The sequence below is a fragment of the Eurosta solidaginis genome, chromosome 1 (genome assembly GCF_040869045.1).
Source record: "Eurosta solidaginis isolate ZX-2024a chromosome 1, ASM4086904v1, whole genome shotgun sequence".
In the NCBI taxonomy this organism is placed as follows: Eukaryota; Metazoa; Arthropoda; class Insecta; order Diptera; family Tephritidae; genus Eurosta; species Eurosta solidaginis.
This window is the reverse complement of record NC_090319.1, coordinates 249,939,968-249,961,598: the sequence shown is the minus strand read 5'-3', so window position 1 is coordinate 249,961,598 and position 21,631 is coordinate 249,939,968. Positions and strand designations below refer to the sequence as shown.

Sequence of the window (21,631 nt, the reverse complement as noted above, 5' to 3'; positions counted from 1 at the left end):
GCATTTTCGTATATACATATGTACATATATACGTATTTACTATGGTTATACCTGCGACAATTCTATTACGTAATTTTTACAAAATAATTTTTACAGGTTTCTTTCTTTCACTTTCGAATACTAGAGTATTTAATTTTCCTTGCCGCACATTCAGTCAGCCCATCTTTATGAGCTAAGGAATGCAGTTTTTGTTGTTGTGGGAGCATTTTGCAATTACGACTGACATTTAGCAACACCTGCGCCCGGACTATGTATTATCTTATTTTGACATTGTCAACTATGAAAACAAAGAATTGGGGTAACAAGTTCACTAGGATAGCAAAATAAAAGATGCTGCTATACCTCTGTTGTACTTAAATGTGAGATAGCTGAACTTATTTCTAGTACAATAAAGAAAGTATTCCAAAACAAAATGATTTCATTGTAAGCTATTTTGTTCGAAGCGACATACAAGGAAAGGAACATTAAACACTTTTAAAAAATGCAGCCAACATATGTATTTATTCAAATTAAAATTCAAATAAAGTTTAAAAAAATTCAAAGTAGTTCCAGAAAAAAATAATTGGACAGCTTGAGTGCAGACCAAACGGTCATTGTAATATAGCGTCATCAATTACATGACGAAAATACTACCATATTTCGTATCTGCGTATCGAAGAGGCGCTGAGATCCACAATAGAGGGGATGGTTGGTGGCTTAGGTAAATACAATATTTCAACCATTTCCTTACCTATTTCGAAAGACGTAGTACTTGTATTTTTCAAGCCAAGACCCATACCCATAGGGTAACAACTAGATGACTTAGTTGGAAAAGGCGTGCTGGTTCCCGTTGATGATTCGGATTGGGGAAGGCCACTTGTTCCGATCCTTAAACCGTCAGGAGGAATTCAGATTTGCGGTCACAATAAATAAATTTTTGATTGACTTTAGGTACCCCTTACCACGAATTGATCAAGTATTCGTATCAATGGAAGAAGGTCAAGTTTTTACGAAATTAAATATGTCAAATGCATGTAGGTAATCAAATAGTTCTTGATGAAGAAGCACAAAAATTGTGTACGTGTAGTACAGACAAAGGAATTTTAAAAATGGCCAGACTTCCATTTGGTGTAAAACCTGTTACAGCAATCTTCCAAAAGGCAATGTTGTACACCGTTAAGAACGTGCTTGTCTATCAAGATGATATAACGGCCAAGGGTCCCGCCTCTTCCTGAGCATTTGAAAACATTGCCACTAGCTTTGAACAAGTTAGAAGCAGCTGGCTTTAAACTTAGAATAAATAAATGCAAATTCTTTAAAACAAAAATCTCTTATTTCGCATTTGACATCACAAAAGATGATTTAACTAGAAACCAAGAACGAACTACGAACGTGCTCAACGCACCAAGACCTAAGAATATTTCAGGGCTTCGAGCATTTATTGGAATAGTAAATTATCATTCAAGGTCTATACAAAATTTCGCTGAAAAAATTTCCCCATTGTACAAATTACTTAAAAAATATGTTGAATTCAAATGTAATTCTGACTGTCAAGAAGCATTTGGTGTGATGAAATCAGAAATCTGCTCTGAAAAAGTTTTAGTACATTTTAATCAGGAACTACAAATTGTTCTGTCCACCGACGCATGCAAGACAGCCCTCGACCAATAGCTTACGTCTCTAGAGCATTGAATAATGCAGAATTGAATTATAGCACTATTGAGAAGGAAGCATTACTGGGTAAGTATTTTACACTCCAAAGTGATCATACACCATTGCTCACTATTTTTGGTTATCGTAGAGATATTCCAATAATGGCAGCGGTACGTATGCAGCGATGGGCATTCATAATATCAAGCTTCAAAATCGAATATATCAAAGGTTCTCTAAATGGTGCGGATAGTTTATCACGTATTGGTCAAACTAACAACCCGGATACGAAGCTTGAAAGCACATATGTGACCCGGTCTATGAAAAAGTGGCTTATAACTCAATAAAGAAATTGCGAGAAACAGCTGTTAAAGATAAACTCTGTATCGAAGTCCAGATTATTTAAACGACTCCGATATCGGTACCGTGAATAATGAGTTTTTGCGATCTGAAGAAGTCAACGAAATAATTCGTCGAGGTCATCAAAAGTGTCCTGTTATTTTTCCACATGATTGTCATGACGAGGCATTTCCTACCTCGTTGTTAAACAGAATCTTGCCAAATGGAGAGAAAGTGGAGCGTGACCGGTTAGGGTGGAGTAAGCACCAATACTTTAAATCGACCTAAAATTTGTTTTCCTGGCGGATATTTAAAATTCCAGGTATGGACGAAGCTATACGATAAACTGCCATCACACGAAAATACTCAAGATCACATTAAATGTTACATTCAATGGCGATTTTTACAAAATCTAATTCAAAAGGAGGCTACAATTGATGCATTTATCAATGAACAGCTTAATCACTGAAACTCAAAAGTGGAAAGAAATTTTATATAGAATTTTGAACACTTTTTTTTATTTTTGGCTGAAAGAGGCCTAGCTTTTAAATGCGAAAGTATATATCTTGGTGAACGAAATAATAAAAATTTTGTGGGCATCTTAGAACTCATAAGCCATTATGATCCGATACTTAGAGATAATTTGGAGAAAGTTAGGATTTCACAACAGCGGCACAAACGTTTACAAGTTCACTATCTTTCCCCAGACATTCAGAACGTGTTTATAGAAATTTGTGCAAAGCACGTGAGGTCCCAAAATGGATCAGGCCTAAGTTAGGAGGGGTGACCCTACAGGAGAAACCTTACACAAAGTGCCTAGGAATAAACCAAGACAGTAAGCTGTCATGGAAGCTCAACGTGGAGGAGAGGGTGAAGAAGGATTCAGCCGCCCTTTATGCATGTAAAAGAATGCTGAGGTGTACGTGGGGCTTATCGCCCTCTCTTTCTCATTGGGTTTTTTACAGCGATTGTAAGCCCTATCCTATACTATGGAGTTCTTGTTTGGTGGAAAGCCACACAAAAAGCAACCTTAGAGGGGGTATGCAGACTATCAATGCTTAGCATTACGGGAGCCCTGAAAACAACCCCGACAGCTGCACTGTATGCCATTCTGCACAATCCACCTGTAGACCTGGTAGCAAAGAACATAGCGTTAACAACTGCAACCAGGCTCGATGCCTCGGGCAGCTTGAGCGCCGACCATACAGCCATAGTAGTATAGCGTCATCAATCACAAGACGAACAGACTACCTGATTCCCTATCTGTGCTTCGAGGGAGAACTTAAGGCCACAATAGAGGTGGACGGTTGGCACAAAGGTGTTCAAATGGCGGACGAGGCGATACATGTGTACACCGATGGTTCCAAAGTAGTGGAAGGAGTATGGTCCTCGGTATACTGTGCTGATCCGAAAATAAACAGATCCTACAGGCTGCTGGATTACTGTAGCGTTTTCCAAGCGGAAATAGTAGCCGTAACCAAAGCAGTAGAAACCCTGGAAGAAATAACTTAAGCTGCAACCGTGTTAACTTTTATATTGACAGTCAAGCAGCAATTAAGGCAATAATCTCGCATAGCACAACATCTAAATGCGTGTTAGAGTGTAAGCAGTCCCTGGAGAGAATCGGGACAGGGAGAAGCATACATTTATATTGGGTCCCAGGGCATATGGGAATAAATGGGAATGAAAAAGCGGATGAACTAGCTTAGACTGGACGAAATTAAGCGAAGTCGAGAGCTGCACATGATCAACCAAGCAGGAAAGGCGTGGGTTCGAGCGCGGGGCTGTATAGTGCCGAAGATTATGTGCAGGTCTTACAACCTTAGACTAACAAAGTTGCTTCTATCATTAAAAAGAGAGGACTGTAGGCTCATGGCGGGTATTCTGACTGGACACTGCCTTCTGGCGTCACATGCCTTTAAATTAGGCTTGGTCAGTGATAGCATATGTAGAAAGTGCGGGCTGGAGGAGGAAACGATCGAGCACGTTCTGTGCTCTTGCCCTGCCCTTGCCAGGCTAAAACTTCAGCTATTAGGAGTGATACAACTGTCAGATCTAGAAGCAGCAAGTGGCTTAAGTCCTAGGAAGCTTCTAGTATTTCCCAAGAGGACGGAGTTATTTTATAACATAGGTCCTGGTTTTTGATAGGGTTTTTCATTTTGGTCATTAAAACAAACTTCTGGTAACACTACGGACTTACTCAGTCTATGTGAGGCCCTCGTGGACCGGCCAGTTCAACCTAACCTAACCTAACGTGAGGGAAACTATATTAGATCAAGGCAAGAAAGCAAAGTATTTCGCTATTATCGTTGATGCTATGCCTGATGCTAGTCACGTTGACTACGTTCACTTTGCGCTAACTCCATTTCAATTCGAAAGCAACCAATTTTAAAATTCAGGAACGGTTTTCGGCTTTTGTGAATTGTAACCAAAAAACTGGTCAGAAAATCGCTGATCTAATTTGCCATACCCTAGGTAAACACGAAATTCCATTAAAAGATTGTCGTGCACAAGGGTGCGATAACGGCGCCAATATGAAAGGAGCTTACAACAGAGCACTACGTTACATTCTCGACAAAAACTCGAATGCTGATTACTCGCCTTGTGCAACCCACAGTCTCAATTTATGTGGTGTTGATGCTGCAGAATTTCCTGCTGCAATTATTTCCTCGGAGCCACGGAGATGTTACCGGCATTCGCAAGTACATCAACAAGTTCGAATGTATCAAGCTATCCTCAACAAAATACTGACTACCACTACTCCGACATCCTGATGCCTTATTATCTGATTTGAAGTTGATCAGGAACCAATGGGAAACAATTTTAAACGAATGTAAGACAGTTGCTATTCAATAGAACATCTCGTCAAAGTTTCCGGACTTTCGAAAAAGAAAACCCAAAAGACGTTCTGAAGATAATTTTAATGATATAATTACGGATTCAGAGTCTGATTTTATAAACAATACATTCCTGGTGATCGTTGATTCGGTAATCACTGGCATTACTGAACGATTTGCAGCTATGAAAAATTTGAGCAAGACGTTTTCCTTTTTGTGAGAATTTGAAGACATGGATGAAACTACGGTTCGGGCGGGCGCAGCAAAATTTATCGAAAAATACAAGTCGGACATTTCTCAAAGCTTAGAATGCGAAATAATTCACTTGAAACACATTTACGAAGCAAATTTTGATAAAGGTCTGTCACCATTGGAATTGCTAAATGCCGTCTATGTTCAAAATCTGTATACAATTTTCCCCAACATTTGTGTTACTTTACGTATCTTTTGCACTATACCTGTCACTGTAGCTAGTGCAGAACGTTCCTTCAGCGTCCTTTCAAGAATCAAAAACTTTCATAGACCGTGTTTATCTAAAGAGCGAGTTTTAGGACTTGCCACGCTTTGTGTTGAATCCGTTTTGGCAAGACAGTTAAATTTTGATATTATTATAAAAAAATTTGCAGCGAAAAGCAAGAAAAGCCAGTCTTTGATATCCGAACCTTCTATATTGAATAATTAAAATTTATAATCATCCTTAAATTTATCAGAAATGTATTAAAAAGTTTCCAAATAACTAGAAAAGATTATTTGAAATAATATGTGGCTGTTAAAACAGAATTTTATTTCTGCGTTACAATAAAATAGTATAAATAGTAAATATTCTGTGTTAATTTATATTTCAGCTCTTAGTACAAAACTCATTTATTTGATGTGGCCAAAGTTTTTTTGATGTAATCCATCAATAATGATTAATGAATGAGATCGAATGTATTTCAAGTTAATCAAATGTATTAGTGGATTTTTTATAGGGGGCCCGTAAATTGCTTAGTCCCGGGCCCGGATTTTCTCTTTATGGCCCTGCGTGTTCACGCAGATTTAGCTCGCCCTGTTCGTGGATATACATAACTCAGTTTTAATCATCGATTCTTTCTCGAAGTGGCCTTAAGTTTGCAAATCTAAGGTCATAACTACTTCATTTACGATAACTTAACTTCACAGAAATTTTGTGAAAACAATAAAAAAAATCACTTATAGCTACATACTTTAGAGCAAAATGACGTAAGTCCTTTTTATTTAATTTCCTATTCGATTCTCGAATCATAAAGCATTGCACAATATATGAATCTCCATCAAAACTTGGTCATGAGACCACCAACCACGAAGGGTATCATTTATGTCAATTTAGGCTCAAGAAATTAGACATGCTATTTAACAGGCGGTAAACGCGATATTAAGAGACAATTAGAACGCGATATTAAGAGGCTTTCGAAGAAACAAATGGGCCGCCGGAATCAAGTTCTGTTGTAAAATCGGAAGAACTTCTTGTTTTAATCGATGACTCCTCAGTGGATGGTAATATATTCGAAGATACAAACGATTCTATTCCGAATGTTATTTAATGACCTGAAACAAGGCAAACAGCTGCAAGAGCCAAAGAGAAAATCACAGAACAAATAGCTCCTACAAAATATAACAATAATGGCGATCGGAACAATTGAAATCACTACTTTTCGATTAAATAAAAATCATTATTGTAAATTTTGCTCTAAGCAAAATTTCATATATTTAAATCAGGATATAAAAAATGTTAATTTTGAATTTGAAGAACATTGTTACTCGATATACTTATTTAAGTAAGTACATATGTATAAAAAAATTTAAGTTTTGAATTACAATGATAATATTACTCGATACATGTGTTTTTTTTCGTGTGAAATTAAATGCGTATTTTCCTGAAAAACTTTTGCTTCTTTAACTGTAAACCCAGTGTGCCCTTTGAAACACACATTACGCATTTTTGAAATCTTGTACTTTTCTTGGTTTTCTCAAAGTAAGGTTTTAGGTGAGGTATTTATTGACCGGCCCGATCAACCTACAAACATTTATGGCCGCGACACAATGAAGTTTTTCGTATAGCTGCGTTCAACCCAATCTAATGCATGCCAATCACGAAAGATGTTGCGTTTGTAAATATGAAGAAACTTCAGGCTCGGCAATTGAAGTTTATTTCGCCTTGCCCATTCACATACAAAATTTCTAGAAGCACTGTTTTAAACAGTCTCTCTATACAATGAAAATACTTGCTTACATTTTTTGTGTCGTAATCATGTGTAAAATTGCAGTTTTTATCTCTGAAAAGTACCAACGAGTGGGAAAAATAATTTCACTTGCAAAGTGTGACAGTACCCTAAGCTATAGCAAATGTCAAATTCGTCTTCTTCTGCTTTGCTTGCAACAAAAGTCGGGAGTTGGCTACTTTTTCGTGTCAGATGGCGCCAGTGTCGCTCAATCTGCCGTTCTCCACTCATAAGGCATAAGGTTGAGTTAAACGTATCTATATGAAAAACTGCGTATGTGACGGGTCTTTTATTTTATATGCATATATAAGTACATATGTGTTGTACGTACATATATAAGAAAAGTATCTGAAAGTGCGATAAGGCTCATAATAGGTATGTATATACATAAATCATGATATACGTATGTACATGCCCATGTACATACCTAGAAGCCATTACCAATTGTTGCTATGTTAATCGTATGGTGTTAGGAAATTCAATATTTGTTTATATGTAAGTATATACATTCGTAAAGTATGAGCATAGTAAATACACAAGTATTTATATGTACATATTTTCCCTTAAATACGGCTGATTCAACGTAAACTAGAACGCTTTTGTGCTAAAACTTTGAAGATAAAAACTATCACGCAATGATTCTTCTTGTTATCAACCAGTTTCATAACCCTTAGCAGTTCAGTTGCTCTGGAATCTAATTTATGCTCATTACTTACAAAAAACAAAGCTATGTATGTATATTGATATGTCTACGATATAATTTAACAGGAGTCTCAAAAATGCTTATGTGCGATGGAATCTCTTTCCGCGTTAATTCAAATGGCAAACAAAAAATAAATATATAACATACATATCGCTCATTTGCTGCAACGCCGTCATAACTCAAAAAACATGACTTTTGAGTTAATAACATATAAACGTATCCAATATCATGATCTATGTTGTATAAAAAAATCTTCGTGATCATTTAAAAATTTAGCTCGTGTTATAAAAATGAAAATATTCTTTTATATGCGCAACATATAGCAGTTAAAATCTTTGAATGAATCTCCTGGAAAATTGTGTTTTTTAAGTTATGAAGACGTTGCAGCAAATGAGCGACATCTACAAGAAGGAAGTGGCTATTAGCTCTATTCTATCCAGATTGAAGTATAATTAAGAAAAACAGCAAGAAGGAAATTTATCTACAGAATTTTCTGAATGAATACGGTCAGCCAAATAATACAAAAGTAATGGCTTAATGTGAGCATATTTCGGGGGCTCTAAACGAGCTCAATGTCAGATTGAAACATCCCACTTTACGTAGAATCAGCCATTCATAAACATTTGTTAGTATATTGTGAATGCACTTACATTCAGTTATAAATTACTACGTAAAACCTCCTTGGGTTTCCTCCTCCAATCAAAATTCGCGCAACAATTTCGCACCCAAAGGGCACATTAGCTTGAGCTTCAATTACCAAAAGCTTAAGGGTCTAATCTAGCATCTAGACCAGGGCTATTCAAAACTGAAAGTGCACCTGTATTAGTGAGACCGCAATCGTCGCGATGATTGTGCGGGTGAATTTATTTTTCATTTAGTCGCTTACTAGCAAGCAACGAGCTAACGACAAGCGTATGTATCGCGAATAATTTTTTATACATGTTTGATACCGATCAGCCAATACCCATCACCGATGTTGCTACGCCAAGTGCCAAGCGTAGGGATGCAAACGATACATCGATGTTTTTAAAACATCGATAGTATGATGAAAATCCGATGTTTCAAAATTACTCAATATCGAAAAATTGCCGATACATCGATGTCAACTTTGACGATGTTTCGAACATCCACATCTCTAAAGTTGCATTTATTGACTCCATTCTTTTTTTTTTTGTTAAGTTGCTGCAAACTGATGTTAAAATGGTAAGTTATTAATAATAATTGTTTTAAATTATGATGTAACTTCTAATGAATATTTTATACTAAATAAATAGGTGAATATCTTAATCGAAAGTGCAGTATGGCCAGTGCAAAAGCGTGAGGTAAATATGTAGATCGTGAATTAGTATCCCGGGCTTTTTGGAATAATTTTATTATGTGGATAATAATTAATTTTTAAATCGCCTTTGATTACGTTTGGTAACAGCGTAATATTTTTTATTTTCAGCTACTTTGACCAAGATTGCTTTTATTTAATAATGGGCTGCTTTTTGATTACTTCTAAAAGGAAGATGCTTGCACTGCTATCATTTGTAATTATTAATATTAAATTAAAACAAAATTGCACATTTTTAATAATTTCTATTTTCTATTAAGTAAGGTGTGGCGCTATTTTAAAAAATTAAGTGCCAACTCCGTAAAGTGTCTATTTTGACTTTGGCCGATAACTGCATACATATATAATAAAACCTCTGCACATTGTAAAGGGGCCTTTAAAATATATTTCTGGTCGAATTTTTTTTAAAATTCCTCGATTTCGGGGTGTGTGAGCTAATGTCACAAACTAGGCGACTATAAATATCACCCCACCCACTAGAGCCACGTAGTTATTCCTAAATTGAACTCTACTGAAAAGCACATCGGAAAACATCGATGTATCGATGTTTTTATTCCGATGCTTTTTATTATCGATGTTTATTTTGTCGATACATCGAAACATCGATGTATCGATGTTGCTCCTCAAAATTTGCATCCCTAGCCAAGCGACGACTAACTCAATTAACGACGACAGAGCGAATCATATACGTGTGAATTGAGAGGGCACATTTGTGCTATGAAATGGATAGCCCTGTAGTGGAATTCACTAACTTATAACGATGCGATTTGTCGAGATTTTAATTAACGATTTTGTCGCTTGCCTTATCGATTGTACTATTCACTAACTTAGTTTTAACGACTCGAAATATATGACATTTAAATTTCGTTTTAATAGTAGAAATGTGGCAGCACAGCTTAACGAAACCTAAAAAATGCGAAAAGCACAAAAGGAGTGCTAAAAATAAATAAATTCCGCATACTAACTTCTTTTAAAAGTTTTTACATATTTTAACAAAAGGTAAGTAAATGCGGTATTAATTTTTTTTCTCTGTTGATATCGCAGTTATTCTTGCACCCCTTAATTGACCATCAAGTTGAGAAATAATATCATGAGCCAAGTCCATGGTCAGTCGGTAAAGCTTTAGAAACTCCGTTGCATTCAAGTGGAATGGGTCATCTATTTCTCTATGAACCACTGGCGATGGACTTAGTAATTCTTCATTTTGTGATAAAACGTACGCCAAGTACTCTAATGCCATTTGATTTATAAATAAAGCAGCTTTTCGTGTTTGAAAGTATTTAATTAAAGTTCCGATTTTCTTTCTTAACTAAAATTGCCAGAAATATAATATCGTGATTTTTAACGCACCCAATTTACTTGCCGTTTATTTAACGACACAGCTGATCGTCGATAAACGAATATCGATACAAAATAGTTACTGAATAACGAAATCGTTATAGTTATCGATTCGCAAATAAAGCGATTGCAAATGTCGTTAAAAAAGTTAGTGAATTCCACTACTGATCTAGTTTTCCACAACTAAACACCCTTTGTTGATAGCCTCTTGTTGCTTTTTGGCTATGTATGTATGTATTTATGCATGAAATGTTTATGGTCAAATGGGCATCTATGGGCATCTATAAGTATAAGATACGCTTAAGTAAACATATACGTAAAGACCAGGGAATTCAACTGAAAAAGAAACCCTTTCCATCCCAGAAACTGGTTCCAACCCGTTCTTTGAATTAAAAACAAAAATAGCTGCAGTATTCGCCCATTACAAAATTCATATTTCGTTTTTATGTAAATAGAAGTAGAGTGAAATATAGGGTCATTCTCTATCGGGAAACGAACGTTCATTTCGTCTCAGAGACGAGTCGTTCGTATATTTGTATTTTTTTAAACGATCAAAGTAATGGGCGAAATAAGCTGATTTTTACGTGACGAAAACGTAGAATATGTATATTCTCTATGGTGAAAATAAGAAAAAACAAAGAAGCGATATATAATTTTCAAACGAGGCCGTAAACAACAAAAATAATTTTCAAACGAAAATAAATATCTTATCGTTTCTATACAAAAATTTAAGAACTTGAAAATCCATCTCTGCTTTAATAAATGGAAAGTAAGAAAGAATATGAATAAATGTTAGCACAAAGATAGCTGCAATCCATAATCATCTAAGGTCAACGGATCATGTCGCAAACCACTAAGCTTTTCTAGCGGTCAGGTAATAAATACGTGCCTAGGCAGTGCATTCATTCGTATCTCCGTCTTGCAAACAGTCCAAGGCAACTAAACGTCATTATGTTCAGATGGAGAAGATATTTGAGGATATGATATAGAATACAGAATGAGTATTTACTAGTTTATTCAGATTTAAGTCATTTAGAAATAATCATAAAAACAAGACCTTCATACAACGAGCATTTTGATTTGTTAATAAATTTGGTTTGCAATCAAATTAATTTGGCGTTTCGGAATTACATTTTTTTAAATTTATTTACTCATTTAGAAATTTCAATTGAGTGTTCCCATTTATTTTAAATTTACCAAAAGAAGATGAAAGCCTCTGAAAAACTCAAGTTTCTTTTCTATCACATCGCATATAAAACGTAATGGTCGAATGAAAATGATAGAGAATATGATTTCTAGGCGAAATCGTCAACAGCTTTCGTTCGCAATACAGAATAATGCCCTTAATCCTAGAATATATTATTCTACTTGGTGTAGTAATGACATAGTTTTATATGCTTATGTGTAATGGATTTTAACCTGAAGAAAAGACTCCCTATAATGTACCTAACCTAAACTGAACTGTCAGTAAAAAACTCTAATATAATGAATGTTTTCATAGTATCAACAGAAAGAAATTAATTGGGTACCAGGACTTATGTTATGAAATACAACCGCGCTTTTGGAACATACTAGAAGTTTTCTCGGACACAGCCTACTAGCTGCCACGAGATATGAATTTTTTGTCTCCCCTGGTAGCTGTAGCCTTTATCTGTGTATTATGCGTTCAACCGTTTCTTCTTGCATCCCACACATCTTACATCTGCGGATACTGGCGAGGCCTAGTTATAAGCGTGTGGTGCCAAGGAGAGTGAATGTTAGTATGCCTGTCGTGAACCTTAATTCAGCAGCCCCATGCTTCGATAGGTACACGCCTCTCCTGTCTGATTGATCGTATGCCTTGCTCTTGAAGTTTTGTGATTGTTGTCTTTAAGACTTTTCTTTTCACGGCGAATATAAATGCTACCCACATCCCAGCATATTTTACCAAGCTCTGAATAAAACCTTTCCCTACCAGTAGGTCGAGATACATGAAGCACCTTGCAGTCCCGTGCTAATATATTAGGGTTTTAGAGCAGAAATATGTTAAGCGCATCATTCGACCATAGATGGTATCCAAACCTTGGTCTTTGGTATCTTGTGGATCAGTGCTCTATCCACAACCTTCAACCTCCCCCTTCTTCTTTTTGAAGGTCTGGAGCAACTCTCTGCAGCCAATCTAAGGTCGCGTAAATAATGCAGGTAATTACATAGTTCAACGCCAATGTACCATCGAGCTATTTCGAATGCTGGTATCGGTTTTGGTTCGTCCTGCAACATTTCGACAAAGATACTAATCAGCCCCATTTGTACAGATTGTCACCTTTCTGTGAACAGCTCCCCATTGGGAAAGCTACAAGCTATTTATGCCACAGTCAGGGACCATTTCGTCACTTCATTTATCTTCTTCTCCGTGACAACTGGAGTCGCAGCGATAACTCCCGTTAGAATCTCCATGTAAGCTGGAGTCTCGTTGTGCCCTCCATTTATTTAATTCCCTCGGCTCTACCCGTACGCCACCTTTATTTCCCTTCTCTTTCTGCCAGCTGCTTTTGGCGTATATATTTTTTTCAATACTAACACTTTCTCACCTCTTCTTCCTCAGTAGCGGGGGGAGACACTCGATTTTTTTTCCAAAATTTATTCGGAACAAAATTTTTTTTACGAAGTCCCAGAGACCCAATATTTATATGCAGTATTTGTATAAATATAATGATGGATATTTGATCGTTACTTTTCATAATGTAGTTTTTGTATGCATGCTTTAATTGAGTATCAATTTTCAAATAATATTAGCGCTCAACAGTAAGAATGCTCATGCAAATCAGTCTAATGCTCAGAAATATTTGCGCTGTTGATAACATACTGAATCAAACCTTAATTTATTGAATAAAGTTTATTCAGAATCTTCACTCTCACTCTTCACATTTTTCACCACTTTCTACTGAGCATTTGTCAACTCTGTAGAAACTGCAGTGCACATATTCAATTACAGTAAAATCGCGAGAAAATTAATCGCCATTGTTCGGACTTCTACCACTAGTTTTCTTTTATTTGAAGTTCTACCACTTCTACCACGCAAGCCGGAAAAAGGTGGTAGTTTTTTTATAGAAGTTTTTTGAAGGAACCTTTGCTTTTCCAAAATTTTTTGAGAAGAGAAACAATATTATTTGTAGAAGGATAGTTTTATGAAACTCAAAATAACACCTAGCGATGCTTTGATCACCATTTAATCTCTTTTCCTTTAGGTTTTTAGTACATAACTGCCACTTCCACCTACCTATGTATATATAGGAAAAGAAGTGAGTAATATTCACTACTTAAAAATATTTCAAATATAACCCAATGCTACCACGTTTTTCATAAATCTACCACTATTTTCTGAAAAATCTACCACTAAACAAAATTTTAAAGTCCGCACACTGTTAATCCCTCGGCTAAGTTGACCGAGTATGAGCGTCCACGCCCCGCTCTAAAAAGTTAACTATGTATTGGTTAACTTTTCTGAGCTCATACATTTTTTCAAATCTAACCGTTTGTTTGGCAATAAAAAAAAAGTGTGGGTATTCCCCGAATTCCTGGGTGAAAAATTATTGTCGGTGTCGCGTGGCGCAAATATAGTTAGTCATGGGCATTTAAACTTGTTAGTTGTGTACTTGTGTTAAATTTTGTTAAAGCTTGTGTTTTCGTTAACTTTTTCGCGATTCTACTGTATTAACCTTAGAATATTAAACAATTTAACCTAATTCATTCGATTTACCGACTCGTTCGGCATCGTGAACTATTAAAGCTGTTTAACTAATCGACAATTGGAAGTTCGAGTGACAGATAACCAGCAAACTAAAAGACCGAGGGCGGAGGAACGCGAAAATGGTAAGTACGAATTTTCCATTAAAGTGTGATTCGCGTTTTTCCATCGAGCATACATTGCTATTTTCATATAATCGTTAAACATTTAATAAAATTTCATGAATCAGACTGCTTTTCAACAGTCGAGTATAAATAATAGTAGCGAGCAATATATTTGCACCAGCTTTTTTTTTTGACATCACTCCGCTAAGTATGTTTATGCATACACTGAAGTCGCGGCAAGAAAACAAGTGCATATAGCCTTTTTTGTAGCTTTTTTTTTAATATCAAAAGAGGAATCTTGTGTCTACGTATTTCTAATTCGCTACATGAATCAGCGCCAAAAAAGATTCAAGTAGATAAACTTCATAACATGCAAATATTGCTCACTGCTTCTAAACTAAGAGAATTCTTGAATAACGTGAAATAAATATTTACAGGACGGAAACTCTGGTGGAAAAGATAATAAGAAGCGACGAGCTACCAACAACTTCAAAGAATATTTTAGCAAGCTGCCAAAACTTCAAGAACAGGTCTGCGATGATACAAATCTAGAAAACGGAAGTACTGTTCCACTCTTAACTCATACTGATCGCGACGCTAATATATTGTTTGTTGATAATAATAGTGAGAAAACGTTACATTCAACATCTATGAATACTGAATGGTTCGAATGTACCTATATCACTTTCACAAAATTATATTGTTGAAAAATACGACATAGGTAATTTTGTGGGAAATGATTATACGAAGTACAACTTACTAAAATATCTTTGGGTACCACCGAAGGACTATATCTTCCCTTTTTCGAGTCCTAGAAGAAAAGAAAAATAGAAAAGCGATACTGTAAACATCATTTTTTAACTGAATATGAATGGCTTGTTTATTCTGAAAATGATGTTTTTTTAAATATTGTTTCTTATTTGCAAGTGATACTGGTGACTCGAAATCGAATGTTCCTCTCAATGCACTTGTTAAAGCTCCTGTGACATCGTTTGCAAAGTTGTCCGGTAAAGAAGGTGTACTAAATAACCATGCTATTAACAAATATCACTCTAAGTCAGCCCTTTTTAGTCAAGATTTCATAAATACTTATGAAAATCCAGGAAAGGAAATCACTAATCTGATTTCTTCTCATCGCATGGAACAAGTTCAGAAAAATAGAAGATTGTTGGAGATTATTATAAAAACTATTATTCTTTGTGGGCGACAGAATTTAGCATTAAGAGGCCATAGAGATGACGGTACACTTAACTTTTCTGAATCATCAACAAATGAGGGTAATTTTAGGGCAATTTTGAAATTTTTAGTCGCTGCAGGTCATAAAGAGCTTGAAGAAATTTTAAATTCTACACATCCAAACTTATATAAGTAACACGACTCAAAACGATCTTATTCAATGCTGCAAAGATGAAATTCAATCTATCATGATATAGAGGGTTAAAAAAAACTAAATTTTTTGCAATTACTTTCGATGAAACTACTTATTGTAGTCATACTGGGCAACTCAGCCTTTGTTTTCGGTATTTATACGATGGCAATATAAGAGCAGATTTTGTAACTTTCCTTGATGCGTACGATTCCATCCGAGAAGAAGATGTCATAAATGGAGAAAAAAAATTGACAGGTGTAGCCTTGGCACATATAGTGATCGATATTTTTAATAATTTAGGACTACCTTTTGAAGATTGCGTTGGAATTGGAACGGATGTATGTCCTGTAATGACATCAGAAGTTAAGGGTGCTGTGCAGGAACTTCTTAAAATATGTACCAATGCTAATCATTGTCCGTGTTTCAACCACTGTCTTAATAACTCGCTTGCGAAAACGTGGAAAGTTTTTCAAACAAAGGATTGTACTGCGTCGATGAAAAAAATTATCAGTTTTCCAAATCATTCTCCGAAATATACCATAGTTTTAAAAAAACATCTGCAGGAATCATTAAGTGGGCTATGTGAAACGCGCTGGTCTGAAAGACGTGATGGCATAATGCAGTTTGAAGAAAACATCACAAAAATTGTTGCTTCGTTTCAAAAAATTTCTACTTGGCAAGATTCACCAACAAGTTCTGAAGCCCGTTCTATGTTGAAATCTATTTGCGAGACAGAGTTCGTGAATTCAATGATTTGTTTGAGCAATGTACTTTCTGTTACACGACCACTAAACTTATTTTTGCAAACACCGTCAATAGATTTGAATCAAGCTTCTGAAGCACTGAGTGACACTTTGCGAACATTAAAAAACCATAGACTTGAAGCAGGAAGCCGTTTTTCGGGATTTTAATGAAAAATTGCCGCTTTAGCAGATGAGTTGAAGTTTGATATTGTCCTCCCACGAATTGCTAAAAAGCAAATATAGCGAGCGAACTACACTTCATCAGACGCTGAATCGTATTATCGAAAAGCAATTTGTATACCTTTTCTTGATCATATCATTCTTGATTTACAAGGTAGATTACCTGAAGATACATTGCAAGTTTTTAATCTTAATTTGCTACTCCCATCGCGAATCATCAAAGATAATACACTGCCAAAAAAGAATTTGTCTAAAGAGCTTGACCAAGATCTTCGTAAACGATAGGCATCTCTTATTGGAGGAAATAAAATTAATCTAGATGGAGAGTACGAAGTGTGGTCAGAACGCTGGTCTGATAAGCAACACAAAATGAATTCCACTATCAGCTGAAAAAGTTTTAAATGATTGCAATGAATATGCGTTTCCATCAATAAATGCTCTTGTCAAAATTCTGGCCACGCTTCCAGCTAGCAGTGCTTGTGCTGAAAGAAGTTTTTCGACACTTGGCGGGTTGAAAACGTGGTTACGGTCCACAATTGTAAAAAGATTAAACGCAAGTAAATGGGTTGTGTCTGATTAGACATCAATGTGCGAATTGCTGAGTGAATGAATGAATCTTTATTCAAATATTGTCAGCTTATTTATACTAAATTATTCTAAACATATTCTTACATACATATTTACATTTAAGCATACATCCTTACATGCATATTTACCTTAAGGATACATACTTACATACCTACATACAACTCGATACAAAATATGTACCTAAACACCTGTGTTGAGTTGTGACTTCTGTGGGAAATGCAACGTTCGCAAACTTGCTTGAAAGCAAATTTGTTTGGTTGTGTGTTGTACACACACCTGTATTAGATCGTGTGAATTGCTATGTCAGCAAGAATTATCAAATGCCTTTTTATGTGTTGATGAACATTTAGACTATTTTTGTAATAGGGTAGCATATTAGCTGATTTAAATATTTGGCATTAAATTGTTGGCTGTTTACACTACATAATGTCCCAGAACAGACTCACTGGTCTTGCACTATTAAATACCCATTTCGATATTGAGATTGATATTGATCATATAATTGAAAGATATGTAAAAAAGGGAAGCATAGAATTAAATTTGCTGTGTGAATATGAACTATGCAGAAGATAAAAGTGATGTCAAAAAATTGGATGTACTATTGTTAATTTGAATAACTAAATGAAAACAAATATTTGTATTAAATTATTAAGGAATGTAAAAAAATACTAATAAATTTACCCCTAAAAAATAACGGTGTGCTATACGTTTTCCTTGATGATTGCTCGTAGCAAACCCTTTGTCAGGAAATATCTTCGACCTGCTTCCACTTTTTCGCGTACCCACGCCAAGTGCCTGCTGTCGTGGTCGATTGGGCCTACCACTGCTCCCAAGCGCTGAACAATTATCAATTTTGCCCGGTATCGCGTAAGGGGCTCCTTCCATTTTCTGTTTTGTTTCCACTTCTTTGTCTGCGCTCTTTTACAGAGCTTTCTGACTGCACACTTTACACGCTTTACGCGTTCGAATCGTCGCATACTCTTTTCCTACGGCGTGTGACACTATTTACTTTTCCTCCTTATGCTTCTTTCCTCTCAAAACTTTTAGATAATTTTGTTCGTCCTGGTAATTTTGTTCGTGGTGGTAAGGGCATTCTTACCTTTCGATACGGCCCGGTATCGGGAAAGCTTCGTTTAAATACAGAGGAATATAACACTTGGCTGAAAAACATACAATAGCCACTGCTCGCGAAATACCCTTTATCGTCGGTTTCAATCCTTTATTAGTGCATATACACATATTTATGATGGGAGTTTATGTTCATTCTCCAGGCGCTGCTCCTTTCACTGTCTTTTCAATCCAGTTGATTTAAAACACAAAAGAAAAGTAAAAGACATTCTTATAGCACACAAATATGAGAATAGAACTTTTCTGCCTTATCATTCGCTTTATGCCCTCTCATGTTTCACTCCCTGGTTGCGTACAATGTCTAGTTATTTGTACTCTGGGCAGGTCCTTTGAATAAATTCTTTTAACGCAACTTTATTTGTTAGTTCTCCACGTTTTTTTCTGTTTTTTTTTTATCCTGCAGCTTTATTTTCCATCATAGCTACTTTAATACTTGCCAACAGTGTTATTTCGACATTGTGTGTATGTATGTATGTATATATACTTTCACTTTTTCGCCATTAATAATGTAGCTATTACCTTTACCGGCAACTTTTATCTACAACTTAGATACTATAGTAAATATTTTTGCTATTATCGGCTTTCATTTACCTTTTACCATGGCAACACAACCCATATATTTCGGAGAATATTTATTTAGCTTAAACGAAGATAAATTTTAATAAAAAACTTAAAATTAAAGATCTCTTTAAAAACGTTATTTATATTAAATCAAAAGTCCACTATTAAAATTTTAGGAGATCTAACACCCCTGGGAATAGTATCTTCTTTATTGTTTTAAGTCGTATATTGATCTTGACGAATATTATAAAGTCAATGGATCATACAAATAAATAAAAGATAAGTTCAAGGCGCGATATACGTATGTAACTCCGATAAGAATTTGGGCCGAGCTTTTTTTCCAATTTTCGTTGTGCTCCTTTTTAATTTATGCTGCAAATTGACGGGACGGTACCTGGAAGTTTTATATCGACTCCGAACGTCATCTGCAAGGCAGATGAGTTTTTACTTTGGAGCTTTTAATGGCAGGAATACACTCGGAGTGTTTGCAAAAAAAATTTTTGTTTAATTTTTCATGTTGTTTTGCTCGGGACTTGAACTCAGGACCTTCGGTATGGTAGGTGGAGCACACTTATACTACACCACGGCGGTCGCCCAACGGGTCGTATAAGTCGAAGTAAAACAATTTGAAAAAGTGGGAAGTGCTACTGCATCTTTTTAACTACTATACTAATAAAATTTGGTATCTGGATCATAAATAATTGTGGGAAAGTGAGTAAACTTCTGAAGATTTGGGTGTCACTCGTATATAGAATCTGGTATTCTGTTCAGTCTCCTTTAACTGGGGTAGCAGTAAAGAAAATAAGATGTTTTAGGCAATGGTCTTTAAGTCTTTGAGACTTCAAGAACTGACCTTGGGTTCTGTAGGTGAGGTGTAAGTTTTCAAATTTTTCACCATACCATTTGTATAAATGTTAGGTTAGGTTAGGTTGGAGTGGCTGCCCCCCAGCATTGTGAGGGACACACTTAAGCCGGCTAGCCCACTGTGGTATCACTGTGTGGGCTATAGCTCTTTGAACCAATTTGGCCTTCTGATGTAGCGTAGAATATTTTCGATTTCCGCAAAGCCAATAATGCTAAGCAGTCGATGAAATACGTATTCAGACATTCCACACGTATACTGGCATGAGCAGGGCACCTACCGTGGAAGTGCTCGACGCTTTCTATCTCCTCTTCATCCCTGCAGCTCCGACAAAATCAAATCAGGCAGTGGCATGTTAATATCCCCATCAGTGGACCTTAGGAGGGAAGTTTGAGGAACCTAGTTCGATTCTCATTTATGCGAGGCCAGTTTTGTTTGGACACCTTGCATGTGGGTTCCAGCGTCCATCTGGATTTGCCTTCTTGGTGAAAAATGATGTTAGCATCCAAAGGGGGGCCTCCATTATTGCAGTTAATTCCCCCTGGAAGTCGATCAGACTACCTTATGGAGACTCCAAAAATAAGAGTGATTTTTCTTTTTATTTAATACCCGAAATAGATATCACTATGGTCGGAGATATCACATACAAAATTTGGTTATCATTGGAAAAGCCTAAGGCGTGGACGCGTCATTTTCGCTTTCTTCAACGGCTCGTTCTAACGCAGTATTGAAATGATATTACATAATTGTAAAAATTAAAAAAGAATGTTTATTACCTCCAGTCGAGTCTACATCGCAGCTTTTTTTAACTATTTCTTTATAATTTCCGGTACAATCTATTCTTGAAAATGCGCCTAAACGTCCTTTCTTCCTCTGATTGATAAGATACTCCTTATCAGTTTGGTCGTTGTTCATGTTCAATGCTTTTTCGTGAGCTATATCAAACAAAATTTCCAATTTTTCGCAAAATCTCGACTCTTTCGCTTTTTGGTGTGAAGGGGAATAGATTCCAGGATTTTGCATTACTGATTTCATTTATTTTTTAGCCAATCGGGATATAGAATTTTTGAAAAAATCTGCACCTTTTTCGGGTAATTTGCTTTTTTTTTAATGACTTGAGAACAATTTGAAAACATGTTCGACTTGGGTTGTTGTTGTTGTAGCGATAAGGTTGCTCCCCGAAGGTTTCGGGGAGTGTCATCGATGTGATGGTCCTTTGCCGGATACAAATCCGGTACGCTCCGGTACAATAGCACCATTAAGGTGCTAGCCCGACCATCTCGGGAACGATTTATGTGGCCACATTAAACCTTCAGGCCATTCCCTCCCTCCCTACCCCCAAATTCCATGAGGAGCTTGGGGTCGCCAGAGCCTCGTCTGTTAGTGAAACAGGATTCGCCGCGGATATGCGAGGTTGACAATTGGGTTTGGAGAAGCCAATATTGCGCTGGCAACCTGAAGGGTTGCGCTACACAGCCCTTTGAATCTGGTATTTTAGTCGCCTCTTACGACAGGCATACCTACCGCGGGTATATTCTGATCCCCTAACCCGCTGGGGGATTCGACTTGGGTCATTTCTAATTGTTCTTTATTAATTTTTTGAGAACATTATGCAAAGTGATCATTTAAATTTATTATATAACTTTTCTTTTAGTGTTTTGTTTTAATATATTGGTGAATTCGGTGATGCAAGATCCATGTTAAGCTGACATCAAAACATGTTTGTTTAAAAAACTTTTCTACAGTTAGAAAGATTTAAATATCGCAATTGGTTTCTTATGACTGGCAGTGATGCGCATCTATTGATACCGCTATCAACCATATCCGACGAATTATCGACATGATCAATAAATGGCCTAAACAGTCTTAAACGAGCAGCAAATATAGTACCGCCGATATTTTTGCCATTCGGCGGCGGCGTGCGAAAAACGACGAAAATCGGCGGCG

The 21,631-nt window shown here is 36.2% G+C and overlaps 1 protein-coding gene and 1 long non-coding RNA gene across 2 annotated transcripts in view; both read left to right on the top strand.

Annotated features, from left to right (window-relative positions):
• Positions 1–21,631, top strand: part of beat-VII (beaten path VII) — a 599,011-nt gene that overhangs the window by 108,404 nt on the left and 468,976 nt on the right. The window lies entirely within an intron of this gene.
• Positions 8,648–9,326, top strand: LOC137241893 (uncharacterized). The gene is made up of 3 exons (XR_010950028.1): positions 8,648–8,951; positions 9,023–9,070; positions 9,196–9,326. It is a non-coding gene; the product is annotated as an uncharacterized lncRNA (long non-coding RNA).